At 42.6% G+C, this 16,124-nt stretch overlaps 1 pseudogene; it reads left to right on the top strand.

Annotated features, from left to right (window-relative positions):
* The first annotated feature begins 4,058 nt into the window (after nucleotides 1–4,058).
* Nucleotides 4,059–15,491, top strand: LOC104057776 (potassium channel subfamily K member 16-like; annotated as a pseudogene).
* The last annotated feature ends 633 nt before the right edge of the window (nucleotides 15,492–16,124 follow it).

Below are 16,124 nucleotides of genomic sequence, written 5' to 3'. Positions count from 1 at the left end.
CAGCCAACAGCATCCTGGGATACATCAACAGAAGAGATAAGAGATTAAGCAAAGTGATTATCTATTCTGCTTGACACTTATTAACACATATCTAGATACTTTATCATCTAGGGAGCTTAAATATGAAAAAGACGTGGACACACTGGAGAAAATTCACCAGTGGACCAACAGGGCGCTCAGGGCTGGAGCACTTGCTGTGTAAGGACTTGCTGAGGGACTTGGTGCTGTTTGGCATAGAGGAGATATGGTTCCAGGGCACCTAATAGCAGGCAACCTGTACCTATGACCAGGACATTGAAAAGACCGAGCCAGGCCTTTCATAGTGGAGCATAGTGGGAGAAAAGAGGAAAAAAAGCATAAAATGAATCAGGAGACATTTAGAATGCATATAAGAAGAAACTTTTTCATCATGAGACATTCAAGACAAAGAGCAAGTTTCCAATAGAGGTTTTGCTGTCTTGAAAACTTGGAGGTTGTCAAGATTTGACTGGATAAAACCTTGAGCAACTTGGTCTGATCCTACAGCAGACCCTGCTTTGAGCTCCTTACTAATCCAAGTCAAAGTCTCTTGTAGGGATTACTCAGATCTGCAGGATTTTCTAAAATCCTGTCCAGTTAAACTCACAATTTTCTCACTTCAGCGCAATTCATGAAGGTGTCATTAAGCTTTGTCCTGTGTCACTTCCCTGAGGAGATTCATTACACAGTCTGTATGCCATTGCATTTTGGAACAGCAATACATTTCATCCTACATCTGATGGAGAGCTGAAGGACTGAAGCTTAACTTAAAATTAGTTTTCAGTGCTTCACAAAGTGTTCCTATACAAACAAACAGGGAAGCCTGTGGATTGCTTTTGTCTCATAATTTTTATTACACATTATGGAAGAGTTCGGGAACAGTCAGTAAGTTGAACCAGAACCAATTCCCATCTGTTGTTATGGTTACCAGGAGTAGAAAATAATTTCCTGTAATTTATCTCAAGATCATTTATGTCGGATACAAATACAGATTAAGCTGAATTCCATGGTAATTTCTTCTTCAATTGTGTTAGGAACCATAAGACATTCATTTTTACTTCATAAATAAGGGTTACAGTATGTCATGCTCAGTCAAAGAAGATAAAATGAATCTAATTAAGTGCCATCAGAAGATCACTTTGCTGTTTTTATTGCGGCAATAAAAGTGCCCTTACCTTCTTATTCTTAGAGAAATGACAGAGATTATTATGGAAATAGGATGAGATCAAGTAAGTCTTGCTTGACCTAGACTTGGATACAACAATATCCTTGTGTCAGTGATTGTTGAAGTGAATAAGTAGTTTACAAAATTTGATGGGCTAAAGCTCTTAAGAGATGCACTTGCTTTATTAGAATGAATGAAACCACATGTAAGCCTTATACAGGTCTTGTTTGTTGGGTTTTATATGAACAATATCATCTTTTTATTGATCTATAGGCCTCAGCAGTGATGATGACAAACAAAGCTTTCCGATGTATGACTGCAGGCCCCTAATGTTGATTAGTTGATGTGTGTACAAGTGGAAAGAACTCTTTAGCATTAGCGGTATGTGTATACCAGCGTAATACTCTGGAGGTTGCTTCAGGGCATAGAAAAACTGCATCGAAATAAGAAGAGTAGAGACCCTGGAAAGAACACAAGTTCAGTGAAATGCTGTTAAACAATATCTTGAAGACATTTCCATCAAGTTGCCAGAGTCTAAAATGCCAGAAGGGCAATAACCAAACCAAAACAACACAAAACTGATGTCTGCGAATAGTCTGCTACAAACTTGGGAAAGTTTACAGGAGGCTTTCTGTCCCTAAAGTAAAAGAGTATTAAAGACACTTGACCCATGTGCTTGGAGATTTGATGGAGAACAAATTCAGCTTCCAATGTCCACAAAAAAAACCTTGCTTCAGTGAAGTGGACAGTGAGCTTCAAACTCCAGATCTATATGTCTGTTGACCACATGGATTTTACTCTGCACTGAAACTGTGGACCAGCCCGTCTCTCTCCAGTACCTGTGCGAGAGTGACTTGGAACAATGCAATCTCCCACTGCTGCCCACCAGCACCAGAGAGAAGAACTGCCATTACCAGTGATTTGTTTGGATTAATTAGCATCTAGGAGTGTTGTATTAACTTGCATTTAGGTGGCATGTATTCCTGAACTCTCCTGTATTCTCTTCCTGCACAGGGACAATGTGGCTGCTTCATCAGATAGATTGCCAGTTTAAATCTGAGTAAGAAACAGACCTTTGACACCATGTGGCTTCAAAAGTAGTGAAAGGAAACACGACAAAACCTTCTCCAGTAACTCAAAGGAAAATCTTTAAACTTTAAGGGTTTGCAAGGCTACTTACCTTCATTCATAGCTTTCCTGTTTTCCTCTGAGGTAAACAGATTTATGCGTGAAATACCACTTATTATTACTATGCCACTTATTCTTTACACCAGTTCTGCGGAGCTAATCCCAGAGTCTCTGCTTTTTCATATATTTTCAAACTCAATAAAAAAACCCAGAAACTTGAAGAGTGCAATGGGTGGCACATTTTAAATGCTTCCTCAAAGGATGATTTGCTTCAGTTTTTCCTCATTATTAAAGTAGGGCATCTTCTGAAATAACAATAAATTGTGCATAAAGCAAATGAAAGTGTTGAAATATCTAATGTCAAGCAAGTTAATCTGAGTGTTAAGAATGTCCATAGAACAGCCAGACTCAGTTCTGCCTTGTATCTGTTCCAAGTCAATATCTTCATTCAAAGACTTTGCTTTACCACCCTACAAATTGTTATCAATGGCAGTCAAATTCTCACTGTAGCTGATAGGAACAATTTAGAAAACTTACATAAGTGAGTTTCCAATATATGGGAACCATCCTTCTGAAATCAGTAGAGGTTGTGATACTGTCAGTAACATAGAATCACACAATTACTTAAGTTGGAAAACACTTTTAAGATCACCAAGTCCAACCATAAACCACCGTCAAGCCCACCACTAAACCATATCCCTAAGTGCCATATCTACGCATCTTTTAAATACCTCCAGGGATGGTGACTCCACCGCTTCCCTGGTCAGCCAGCTTCAATGTTTGGCGATCCTTTCCTTGAACTGCTTTTTCCTACTACCCAAGCTAAACATCCCCTGATAAAACTTGAGGCTGTTGCTTCTCATCCTATCTCCTGTTACTTGGGAAAAGGCATGAATATCCACCTCAATACAACCTTCCTTCAGGCAGTAGAGAGCAATAAGGTGTCCCATCAGCCTCCTTTACTCCAAACTAAACAGCCTCAGTTTCCTCAGCTGCTCCTCATAAGACTTGTGCACCAGACCTCACACCAGCTTTGTTGCCTTCGGTGATACTGCAATGTCCTCTGTTGGATACACTGCATAGGAAATACTGGTCGAAGAACTTCTGTGACCAAGGTGTTGCTGTGAGTTGTGGCTACGTACGCTGTGCAGACCTTTGGCAATGCAAGTTGACAAGTGAATCCCGGGAGAGCAGCCCAGCTGCATTTTCCCAAAGCTGCACCTAAACACAGGGCACAAAGGGGCTTCTGGGGTCAATGGGCCTTGTCCTGGTGCCCAGTTCTCAGGGTTAGCAGGAGGCAGAGGAGATAAAATAATGTTTTTCCAAGCATGCTCCCCTGTGGGTCAATTGCAGGCTATCCTCACCTGTCCTCAGAACCTCTTGAACAGGAGATGGTCAACTGACAGCTCCTCATATCCTGACCCACTTTTCCTGAGAACTCAGAAAAGCAGAGTTTCACAGACAAGAGGAAATTCCTAAACAGCATGCATTTCAGAGTGTGGAAAGTTTGGTTTTTTCACTGCGAGGGTAGCGGGAGGGAAGCGGGATTGGGTTTATTGTGGATTTTTTTTCTTCCAATTTCTCCATGGATGTATTTGACAGTTTGCTGCCCCTGTCAGTCCAAGATCCCAGTGGAAATCAGAACTGGGAGGGCTCTTTCTATCTGAGGGAGGCTACCCAGGAGTGTGAGGGATTTACCATTTGCCACCTTTCACTCCTTGTCCCTTGTCATGTCCTACTGAAGGCCATGTGCAGTGGCAAGTTGTAGACGGGTTTGCTGGTGCCTGGCTACTTCATCTACCTGCTGGTGGGTGTTGCCATTTTCCAGGCACTAGAGAGGAGTGCTGAGAATCAGGAGAAAATTGCAGCAGCCCAAATGAAGGAGGCTTTCTGCAGAAGTTCACCCATCTCACAGTGCCAGAGATGGAGCAGTTTATGAAGGTAAGTGCCAGGCCCACAGAAAAGATTTCTCCCTCCTGTTTCCCAATAAGAGGTTGTTTCCCACTCAGCCTTGCTAGGCATAACTTTCACTGTATTCCTGCTGATGTGGTCATTTGGATATTAGGAAACCCCAAGCCTGCTCTCTGGTCTGACCAGGCAGTTTGCATCATTGGTAAATACAGTTTGAATAACTTCATAAAACCTTGTGAGTTAGCCCCTAATAGTCCCCATCCCACAGTGTCCCAATTCTTTGGAGTCTTTCCTCCTGTTGATTCAGCTTTTGATGGAAAAAAAAAAAAAAGAAGCAAGCCCAAATCACTACAAGAAGGGTGGCATAGTCAGGGATTACTTTTTGAAGATGCTGCAGAAGAGATGCAGGTAGCCTAGTGCCCACACAAGAAGCTGAGAATGAGCGCGGTCGTGTCTTCATCTCCAGTATTTCCTAGCTCTGTCTGCTACAATGCAGAAGAAAACTGGGAGTGCCGATAGCCTTGCTTGTAAGCATTTCTGCATGGGGAACTAACGGGCTCCTAATGACCAGCTCACAGGATAAGGAAAAGAGGGGAAGAACTAGTATTTCTGGCACAACCAACAATAAAGCCCCTAATTCACATATGCAGGCAGACACTTCAACTTCATTTTTTTTTGCACGTAAGGAAGGAGAAAAGAAAAGAGGAGTTTTTCAAGAAGTGAAATCTTTGTGCAAGAACTGTGGAATTACTTCTATCAGCTTTGATTTTCTGAGACACCAGCTAAAAAGATAATGAGGGAGGAAGCAGGGAAGAAGACTCTTCTTGTATAGTTTATTTTAGATTTTACCCAAAATGTTTCTGTACAAATCAGCCTGCTTTCCCAGTCCAATGTTTTCTGTTTGCTGAAGGCAGGGACAGATGGATACTGTCCGAGGGTTTTCAATTATTATTACTTATTTAAACTTTTTTTTTAAAAAAAAATAGCAGCATCTAGAATTAAAACCAAGGAAAAAGGGAAGAGTCTGAAAATTCATAACATGATAGATGATAGGGTAGAAGGGGCTTGGGAGATGTACCCAGTAAAACCTGCTGTGGCAGGGCAGTCTCAACTCAACCTGAACCATGTCTGATACATGTTCATCTAAAGTTATTGCGAAGGCAGCATTGTAAATATATGAGTGTGTGTTCACGTATGCAGATTGGAGAAGAGTGTATATGTCAGGCTAAATTCTGGTTGTGGTCACACCAAGAGTAATGCTTTGTAAGTCAATGGACTTTTAGTCTGTATTTAAATCTGTGACACTAACCAGAATACAGCCTCAAAATTAAATTCTCTATGTATGTTACATGTACCCCACTGCAACTCGTTGATACTTCCCTGGAGGGATCAGGGTCACTGGTCAGTGTGCCTGCAAACAGGTTGGTGATCAGGTCCTGGATCCACCACTGCTGTCGCAAGGACAAACTCAAAACCAGTAACCAGCCATCCCCTGACTTAAGCTGATGGACTGTCTTGCTCTGCCACGTCCTAATCATAGTGGGGATCATTTTTTTCCAAAGTACTTAGCCTAAAAGAAACAAGGTCTTTGATCACGCTGAAAGAAAAACATTTCTTCTAAAGCCCACTACAGCAGTCAGCACAAACAGGGCAAAAGACTAACACTGCAAACCACTGGCTGGCTACTGTCCAGACATGCAGATAAAAGTGTGAATAGTGTCAGAATATTGTTGAGGATAAATGAGTGGTATTTGCAGGAAAGGAGCAGTAGTTAGCTAAATCAGAGAATGAATCATAGAATGGTTTGGGTTGGAAGGGATCTTAAAGATCATCCAGTTCCAGCCCCCCTGCCATGGGCACAGGCACCTCCCACTTGACCAGGCTGATCAAGGCTCCATCCAACCTGTCCTTGAAAAATTCCAAGGATGGGGCATCCACAGCTTCCTTGGGTAACCTGGGTCAGGGCCTCATCACCTCCTCATGAAGAATTTCTTCCTAATGCCTAATCTAAATCTTCCCCCTTCCAATTTAAAGCCATTCTCCCTCATCCTATCACTACAGGTGCTTGTAAAAAGTCCCTCCTCAGATTTCCTGTAGGCCCTTTCACGTTCTTGAAGGTCACTCACTATAAGGTCTCCCTAAAGCCTGTCTTCTCCAGGCTGAACAACCCCAACTCTCTCAGCCTGTCCTCGTATGGGAGGTTCTCCAGCCCTTTGATCACCTTCATGGCCTCCTCTGGACCCATTCCAACAGTTTCATATCCTTCTTATGTTGAGGATTCCAGAACTGGACACAGGACTCCAGGTGGGGTCTTGCGAGAGTGGAATAGAGAGGCAGAATCATCTCCCTCAACCTGCTGGCCACACTGCTTTTGATACAGCACAGGGCGTAGTTGGCCTTCTGCTCTGTGAGCACACATTGCAGCCTCATGTTGAGTTTCTCATCAATCAGCACCCCCAACTCTTCCGTGGGGCTGGTCTCAATCATGTCATTCCCCATCCTGAATTGAAGTATGCAGCACTTTTGCAGCAAGCACTTGAGAAAAGCAGCCATGTCAATACCAAACTTTACTTTTGCTCCCAGGGCTTGACTGAAGGCATTCAGAATGAAGTATACCCTGTTTGAAATAAATAAATATATAAAATAAATAAAAACAGACTGAAGACAGCAACTGCTATTTCAGTAAATCCTTCTTCTCTGCAGTCACTGTTGTGTCCACAATAGGTAGGTCTAATGCTTTCCATGTATGTGTGTGTGTGTGGGTTTTGGATGCTTATTATGTCTGCCTATTAGGACCAAAATGGATAATATTTTCAAGGATAAAACTCCAGTGCTTCGTTGTCGTGGATGGTAAGCAGCAATGGACTTGGTCCTGAGACCTCACACAGCTCTTCGTGCATTATTTTTTCTTCTGAAATATCAGTGGCCTTTTGTATTATATCCCACTTATTTCTTCCTTTTAAGCCATCTGTTAAAACGTTAGCTCTGATGCCAGTTGTGGGTGAGAACACTTTCCTGGTCTTTATTCTAGGATCTAACAGGCTCTAGTTCCACAAGTGTTGTGAAGCATCAAGGAATGGTAGGAAAGAAGTGAACTCTACTGGGGCATGGACATTGTCTCTATAACCTGTGCTGAGCTGTTAGTGCACATGTTGAATTAGTAATATGCTGGAGAGCAAGGGGGAAAGGGGAAGGGGGCAAGGCAAATGCTGACATTCTTACACTACTGCTTCGAGACGTTCTGGCTTTTTCAGGGTCTGCCTGCCCCTGACTGCCCTGCCCTTTCTTTCAAATATGTGTCTCAAAAAGTACAGGCCTGCCAAATTTAAGCATAAAATACACACTGTTTGATCCTGCTTCATGCTCTCATGCAGTGAAAGTAAAACCTATGTTTTTGCAGAGTGAATCTGGATCTTCACTCCCACTACACCCTAGGCTCCACTGATCTGTGAGTGTGATATGTCACAAGGGCCCCAGTGGTATCCCAGAATCACAGCTCATGTGTAGGTGTTGCACAAACCTATGTGGAGACCTCCTGCTGTAGGAGAAAGGCTTCTGCCCCACCACATCAATGACAAATGTCCCATGGTTACAACATTCACATATCGATAAAGCTTCCCTAGTTAGTCAGCACCCTGCTACCAAACAATCCACTTCTTGCCACTACCTTTATTACTGAATTTTTTTATTACAGACAGACAAATCATTCACTCCCCGTCAAATTTGCTTCCCTAGTGAAGGCAGAAAGGCTGTCCCAGGAAAATTGTAACTTTGCCTGTTTACCCTTGCCTTCACCACAGAGGTCTGTTGTGAAGGTACATCAGGTACTTGCATTTCTCTTCACCATGTTTTGTCATGGAAATGGAATATTTCTGTGACACACAGCACAAGACAGGTCAAGTATTTGGTGGTCTAGTAGCCAATAAACCACTCAGTTCTTTTATTTGTCTTTCCCAGAAAGAAAACATTACATTTCCCAAGTAATAGATGTCTTGAGATGAACTGTGCTTGGGACAGTGCCGTTTCTCAAGGTCACAGACAGAGTAAGGGTGTACACAAAGTACAGGACTCTTGCACTCAGGGATGTAACTTCTGAGGCCTAATAGGAACAGTCTCTAGTCCATTTAAAGACATGTTTGGAATTCTGCAGCTATTGCTCACTACTTAGATAAAATCTCTTTTAGTAGGACTTTAAGACAAATATCTCTCTGGCATGAATAAATCGGCCACCAGTATGGTTTGGACTAATTAGCACCCTCTATTCTAATGCAGACTGCACTGCCTCCAGGACTGGAGCCAGTATCTGGACATACCAACTTACTGGCATTTAACCAGGGAGGTCACAACACTCAGGCAGATCGCCAAGAACCAAGAGATCACTATATGTGGTTCCAATGTGGCAAAAAGCCTGGGACTCCAGCCTTGATGTATTCCAGGTCCCCAAAACTCTGATTTCTGTCTTTCTATGTATTTGACACAGGACAGAGCACACTTTCTGTAACTACTTTTAGCTTGTGTTTTCATTACCGCTAAGCCTGTGTTTGGAGCACAAAATGCTCCCTGCATCCCCAGAACCTGCAGGGCAAATCACCTCATCTGCTTGCTGTTTTCTTTCAGAGAAAGAAGAGCGCATGTGGACTGAGAAGTATTAGCCACCTCTCTTGGGGTCAAAGGCAGGCCAGGTTGGGGAAGGTGTGAATGAAACCATGGGCTATTCCACTTCTCTGGAATATCTCCTCTCACCCATCTTTTTTCATAGGCTATGGCACACTATGTCCTAAAACTGCTGGGGGCCAGATCTTCTGTGTCTTCTTTGCTCTGTTTGAATTCCTCTGAATATAGTTTTTCTGCACTATGTTGGTAAGATGCTCTCACTGCTGTGTAAGAAGCTGGAGAAATTCCTACACGAGAAAGGAATGAGAAATGTAATTGATTTTACTTACACATGAACAGTTATATGTTCATTTCTAGGATTTTTTCTCAAGATATACGCCGGCATTGTCCTCTATTGTATTTGACTCATGCTGTGTTAGGCATTGTGCTAGGAGAGGGAAAGAGACATTCCTCACTTGCAGAGCTAAACAAAGCAATCATAGAGAAAGGGATACATTTTGTTTGCACATCTAAGTGGCAGACATCCAGCCCCCTTCAGCAATCAACAGAGAGAGTGGGCGCTTCATCCCACTTCTCTAGACAACTATTTCAGGAGCTAACACTCTAGGGAAGTACCTGTCTCCCTTTACAGTCAGTGTAGAGAGAGATGACTGTGCATTTCATCTTGAGGCAGCAAAAAGCAAGTGTACTGTAAAAAGCTATAAAATGTAGGTGAGCTGTAGGAGTTTCAATGCATATTGACTCAATTCCCAGTGTATCATCCTTCCTTTTCATTATGCAGTCCTTTAATCCCTTTCCTCCCTTGACTTTGACAGAAGGGAAACATCAGGCTGAAGTTGCCCATCTGAGCCCAACAGCTGAAAGGTGAGGAGGCACCTGTAAAGGGCTACAGACAGGATATGTCTTACCTGGCTATGCCCCAAGTTCTTTGCAGCTCTTCTCCTTTTCTTACCACTACTGAGGAAGTGCTTTTCTGTGCCTCCTACTGTAATTCTCTTTCAGAACAGGTATAAATGTTACAGACAACTCTGTTCAAATTGAGTTCATTCCTATGTCTGGCAAACTTAGGCAGAACACAAGGCTTGATCAGATATAGACTAAAGCACATGCACAGTGTGTGAAGGCATGAACAATCATCCAACGGTTTCCATTAATTTCCAGACAATCTAGACTAATAAACTCTATACATAGATTATATAGAGTCACAGATTATATAGAGTCATAGAATGGTTTGAGTTGGAAGGGACCTTAAATATCATCCAGTTCCACCCCCTCTTCTCTGAGCAGGGACACTTTGCACTAGGGCAGCTTGCTCATAGCCTCATCCAACCTGGCATTGAACACCTTCAGTGACAGGGCATATGTGTGTCTGGCAGATAAATCTCTTTCTCCAGCCAAGGCTTCTTCAAGGTTGCTGGAAAGTACGATGATTTAAAAGTCACTGTCCAAGCACCTCATATTTGTTAAAGGTCTCCCTATAGTAAGGTATTCACTGAGTAGGAGTCAAGTTGTGGCATCCAATGCAATGAAAACTAAAGTCAACTATCAAGACCCTTGGAAAGAGTATTGTCAGAAATGGCATAAATATTCTTCTTAAAGTCTATTTTCCCTGGAAAATTTGAATGTTCTTTAGGTGCCACACCTGAATGTGGCCTGCTAGTGTGTCAAATCATGATTATAACTGAATTGATTTCTTTCTTTTTCAGAAGAAGACCAATTTTTTTACCCTTTTGTTATTTCTGGCAATGAGAATCCTAGTTTTCGTATACTTGCCATCACTCTTCTTCCAGAAAACAGAGGGTTGGCCCTACAGAAATTTACTTTGTATTTATCACCCTCAGCACCATTGGCTTTGGAGGTTATGTAGCAGGTAAAGTTCATTTCAGAGAGGAGGCACAGCAAAGTACCAGGGTTATGACTGCAGTTACCGTGGGTTGAATGCACAGGCCACCAGTGTACTGCAGAGATGAATCTTCTGTCTGAGTCTTTGGCTAGTCTTTGCCTTTTACAGTTCTAGGGGACATACTGATTTCCCTGGGATTGTATGTGCTGACAAAAACACAAAATTGTCTAAATATAATGAAATTGGCTTCTTTGGGATGCAAAGAAGCCAAATATTTTGGGGAAGGAAAGGCCAGCATAGGGAGGGAATTCAAAGAGCCTAGGAATTTCCATATACCAAAACAGAACAGTTTGTGACAATCTTACAAAATAAGGCATGTATCCCTGCTTTAACCACCTAAGACCTATGCTTCATGATGCAGAGTGCTTCAGAAGACATGTTTTTACACAACAGACTCAGAGGTCAAATCTCAGTCATGGCAAAGTAGGAAAATCTACTCACTCCATGAGAAGTGGGGATTAAACATTGATGTCACTGCAAAAGCAGCCTTTAGTTTCTTGTGCATCACTGGAGGCTCCTTGTCTTCACAAGTCAGAGCTTAGAGTTTACCCTTGAGATGAACTCTTTAGGCTACGCTCCAGCATGCTGGAGTGCTTCTTGAAGCACTTCTGTGAATCTGCTGACCGAAATGCACTCTCCATGGAATAAGCATCCAGAGGAACTCCAATATGATCACCATGAGCCAGACTCGCGGTGGAGTGACTTTTTGTAATACAGTTACAGATAGGTGATACTTCTAGAGTGAAAATGCCCTTGGGTTATTAACTAAATTTATGCCCTGCTGAAGTCCAATCATGAGTTAAAGTTAGAAAGATAGTAATAGTTACTTTGCTAACTTCACATCATGAACTTCAGATAAGAGTACAAAATGAAATGCTTTGTAGCAAGGCTGGTATTCTGTCTACCAACTCAGCCCCAGCAAAAGAAAAAGAAATAGCTCTTGAATATCCATGAGGACAAATCATCCTGCTCCTGCCTCATTTCCAGAGCTCTTGCATTATGATGCACAAAGATTCTGTGTGTTGATCTATGTAGTACAGAGCATTGCAGGACTTGAAAAAAGTTTCCAGCATCCTGGCTCCTTCTGGGCAGCTTCACAATGGAGACTGATCCACTGTTTTTGTGGCGATCTCCCAGTCCATGCACATTGCTGTGCTGTCTGCTACGTGTGCTTACCCTTGACAGTGACTTACAGCTCACAGTAGGTAATATCACCAAATTTTCCTACAGTTGCCAGGTCCATATTGACTGTATCACACGATAACATTGTATGGGACTAACTGCAGTAGGAGCAAACGCTTTCTGTTTGTTGATAGTGGATTGCTGACATCTGATGAAACAAACAAAATGACTCATGCAGAAAAGCAGGTGTGAGATACTGGCTGATGCTAAGAGGTTTGGATGGCATCAAATAAGCTTCAGTCCACTGGTTTCCAACACAGAAAAATGCATTCTTGGCATGTGTCAGTAGGTTCTCATCAGTCACCCATTTTTTTAACAGGGTAAGCTCCTGAAGCCATTCAAAAGCACAGTAGAAATTGCAAACACTCTCTTTGTATGATCAAGAGTACCTAAAATTTAAAGCAACTATTTACTGGGTTGTCATCACACATAATAGAAGCACATAGAACTTCAATAACGTAGGTGGTACCAGCCATGTTGTTATAGTGGCCCACTGTGCTCTGCTTTTTGTGCCTAGGGAGTTTGGAAATAGTTTCAAGATAAGACAATACAGTTTTACACCTCTTCCCACACCATTGCTTTTACCTATAAATGCAGGGGTTGAATTGAGATTGGTGTGCTATAAAAGAAAAAACATATCCTGCTCTGCTGCTAATTCACCTCTGTCCCAGTATATCTTTTTGACACACAAGCATGTTTGTGCTCTCATATGTCAGTTTATTGCTACAACAAGAGACTTGCCCAGCCTTAACGGAAAAGACCCCTTCAAGTACTCAACATAAACCACATGAATGAGTCCATAAAGATGCTCCAATTTAAGGAGGCAAAGCAACATTAACTTGTTAATTTTCTTCTTTCTCACCCCTAATCTGCAGGTAAACAGCCTGACAGGAATTACTTTTCCAGTTACTGAACCCTGGTGGCCACATGGATTATTTTTGGCTTAGCCTAGGTGGCTCTCCTATTTAATTTATTGACAACGGTACCAGAAGATACTGAAAAAATAATTGTCAAGGATCTCCATCAAATTGGAAAGAGGAGTAAGGACAATGAGCCATGCCAGCAAGGAAGATTCTGGCCTGCTCAGTTTATTCCAGAAGAAGAACCATTACTACCATGTGCTGGAGGGGATGCACAGAGAATGGAGAAATAAAATTTCTCCTACCTGTTGCTGACATATGACCCTTCAGAACTCAAGACTTACAGTTACACAAAGCCTGAATATTGATGGTAAGAAATTTGATCCTCAGTTTGCAGCCAGGCTGTGCTGACAATCTGAGACATGCACTTGTTTTGCAAGGCTTTTTTTTTAAGTTACTTCCACGAAAATGCAGAGGAGGGATGGTAGAGCTTGCTTGTTCTATTTGGACTTTGATGCTTGCAAGAAACCATGTTTCTTCTGGGAACTGAAATGCACAAGCTTTTCTGAAGCACTGCATAGCACCTTTGGAAGAGGAGATAAGGGTATATAGCTTAATAGGTACCTGCTTTGAGCCATCATATTGGATAAGCTATTATGTTCTGAAAGACACATTTAAATGTCAAGAGCTGGGCTCAGTTCAGAGACTCTTGAAACATCTAATGGACAGGGTTAGAAAAAGGTTAGCATATTAGAAATGATTAATTCTACTTCTTCCTGTTTTATACTAAGAAGAATAAAGGCAATTTCATCTTTTACCCTTATGTCTTTGAAGAAACTTTCTGATTGTGTTTGAAAAGACCACATAAACCATGTTTTTAATTCAAATTTTATAGTATTTTTATTCTATAAGCTTTTAATAAGAACAGAGACTGTCTTGAATGGAAGAGTCCTCACCACATTGGTGCCTTGCTGCTATGCTTGTATTCCATAGGAGCTATGAAGTAATTTTAAAATAGTTCTGTTGTGGAGTGTTAAGGTAGCTCTCCAAGCTCAAATGTTGTCTGAACAGTGCAGCCTTACGTTCAACCAGGCAAAAAAAGGTTGTTGAATTTGGGTGCAGTGTTTCAGATGTACTGCCTGGCATGCAGGCCATCCCTGGTTGAAGATCTTGGCCTCCAAAGGGTCATTCTACGTGTCCAGTGCCTTGCATGTGTCAAAAATGCACAAAAAGACTACCCTGAAGTGCTGGCAAAGCAGCTGTGGTAGACATAGAGGTAGAAAGTCCCATGGGTGTATATGGTTGCACTAAAAGTCAGTCTAGTCCAATAGCCCATCCCTGACCTTGACTACCAGCATATGTCTCCAAATAGCATGAGGCAGCTCTGCCATGCTCCAACACAGAGACGCAATCGCTCCTTCCAGCAGTTGGCAACTCAAAAGCTGCCCAAACCAGGGATGAGGTCTCTGTATTTCAAAGTCCAGGAACTTGCCCAAATGCTGAACTCACCTCAGCATTCACAGGACCCAGTCAAGGCAGTTCATAGATTCAGGGCACATAGTGGCTCCCTTTGATGGTATTGAATATGTCACTTGGCAGGTTTTGGTTGTATCCTCCAGTTTCCATTTTGTCAGACAGTGAATAATTGTTCTCAGCTAACCCAGAGGGCATTAGTTACAGCAAGACCACCCCTTGCCAGAGCTATTCCTGTACGAAATTACAGCTATAAAGCAATTATAGGCCATACAGATGCAATCATTCTTAAGTTGAGTTTGTAACTATTTTAGTCAAACAAAACCACAATTCTTGCCAAAACAGCTCTGCTGGTTCAAGAACTAGCATGTAGAGCTGACCAAATATGTATTTTCTTTCCCTCCCCAAATTATTTTCCAGCGTTGTCCTCAAGACTGACTTCTTACCTAATGTCTCATTCCGCATAAACCTTTCTGAGACAGCAGGAACAAGAGGCAGGGCAAGGTGACAGGAGTGTCATAGGACACAGTGCAAGCTCATGGAAACCATGACTCTCTTGCCATCATAAGGTGACACCATAACCAGGCAGAGAAATCAGCTGGATGTTCCCAGGAAGGGATCTCTTCACCTCTCTCTGTTCTCCTCTCACCAAACACTGACTCACATTATCATTTTCCAGATATATTTTTTTCTCTTCTGCCTTTTCCCAGACCTTCCTACAAGGTACATTAACCCCATCCCCAGCCTAACAGAGGTACTGTCAGGGCTGGTTTAGGAAGAAGTGGTCCTGCCTTGGGGCATGATGACCATTTTGCACAGCCGCTCATAATTCCTTCCAGGTCTTTTCCTGGTGTCTGATGTCCCTCAGCCCCAAGGTGGCAGGCAGGGCCTCTAGGCCAGCAGAATGCATGTCTATTTGCTGCCTCTATTGCTGAGGAGAAAGAAGAGCCTCCAAGGAACATCTTGAAGTTAATACATGTCTGAAGGGTTGTCTTCAACCTGTTCCCACTATCCCACTTGCACTTTGTCATGACAACTAATACAGCCTGGCCCTGAAAGAAGCAGGTAATGTCCCATTGCAACATAGAGCAATAGAGGATGCTTTTTTAGACAGTTCAAGAAGGGCAAAAGAGATGGTCCATGGACTCTGACAGTAAACAGTAAGCACAGAGCCAGGCAGTTGCTCTTTGAGCAGAATAGGACAAATTTTCTGTCCTCCACACTGGTGGATGTTTAACAACAAGCCATGAGAACAAAACACTTGCTGTTTATGAAAGCCATTACCCTCTGTGCAGCTATCGTCATAGGATGCTGCCAATTCGCCTTTTAACTCATCCGCTTTTACTCCACTCTGCAAGTAAGGATGTGCCCCTCCAGACAAGTCACAGAGAGACCAAACAACTCGCCCTGCAGCAGGAGATGTGAGAAATGGCGTGGGTCTGTCCTCCTTCAGGCATCAAGAGTTGAGGTGTCCCTTCTGTTGTATATATCAACTTGGAACAGAAAACACATCCACAAGTGTAAAAAAAAAAATAAAAGCTCTGCTCTCAGAAGAAATTCTGAAATTCTCAGAAGAAAAGCTGACCTAAGAAGGTAGACCAGCCATTCACAAATCCTCCCTACCTGCAGGGAGGCCTTTGGAAGAAGGGTCTCGGCTTTGTTTCTTGTGCCCTCTCGTGGCTGTAAGCAGCAGACCCTCTCCCTTTTTCATTTCTGCCAAGTTTGGCACTTTTACTCTACCTCCTACTGTGCAGTTCAGCTGATGCTGCTGGTACAGCCCTGGCTAAGTCCCATGGCAGCAGGTTTGTCACCGTGAACCAGAGGAAGCTATCCGATATTCTTATGCAGTAATATGAGCTTGCTAAGGGGT

This window comes from Cuculus canorus, chromosome 5 (genome assembly GCF_017976375.1).
Source record: "Cuculus canorus isolate bCucCan1 chromosome 5, bCucCan1.pri, whole genome shotgun sequence".
NCBI classification, from domain to species: Eukaryota; Metazoa; Chordata; class Aves; order Cuculiformes; family Cuculidae; genus Cuculus; species Cuculus canorus.
Note: the sequence above shows the minus strand (reverse complement) of the source record. Positions and strands in the feature narration are given on the sequence as shown.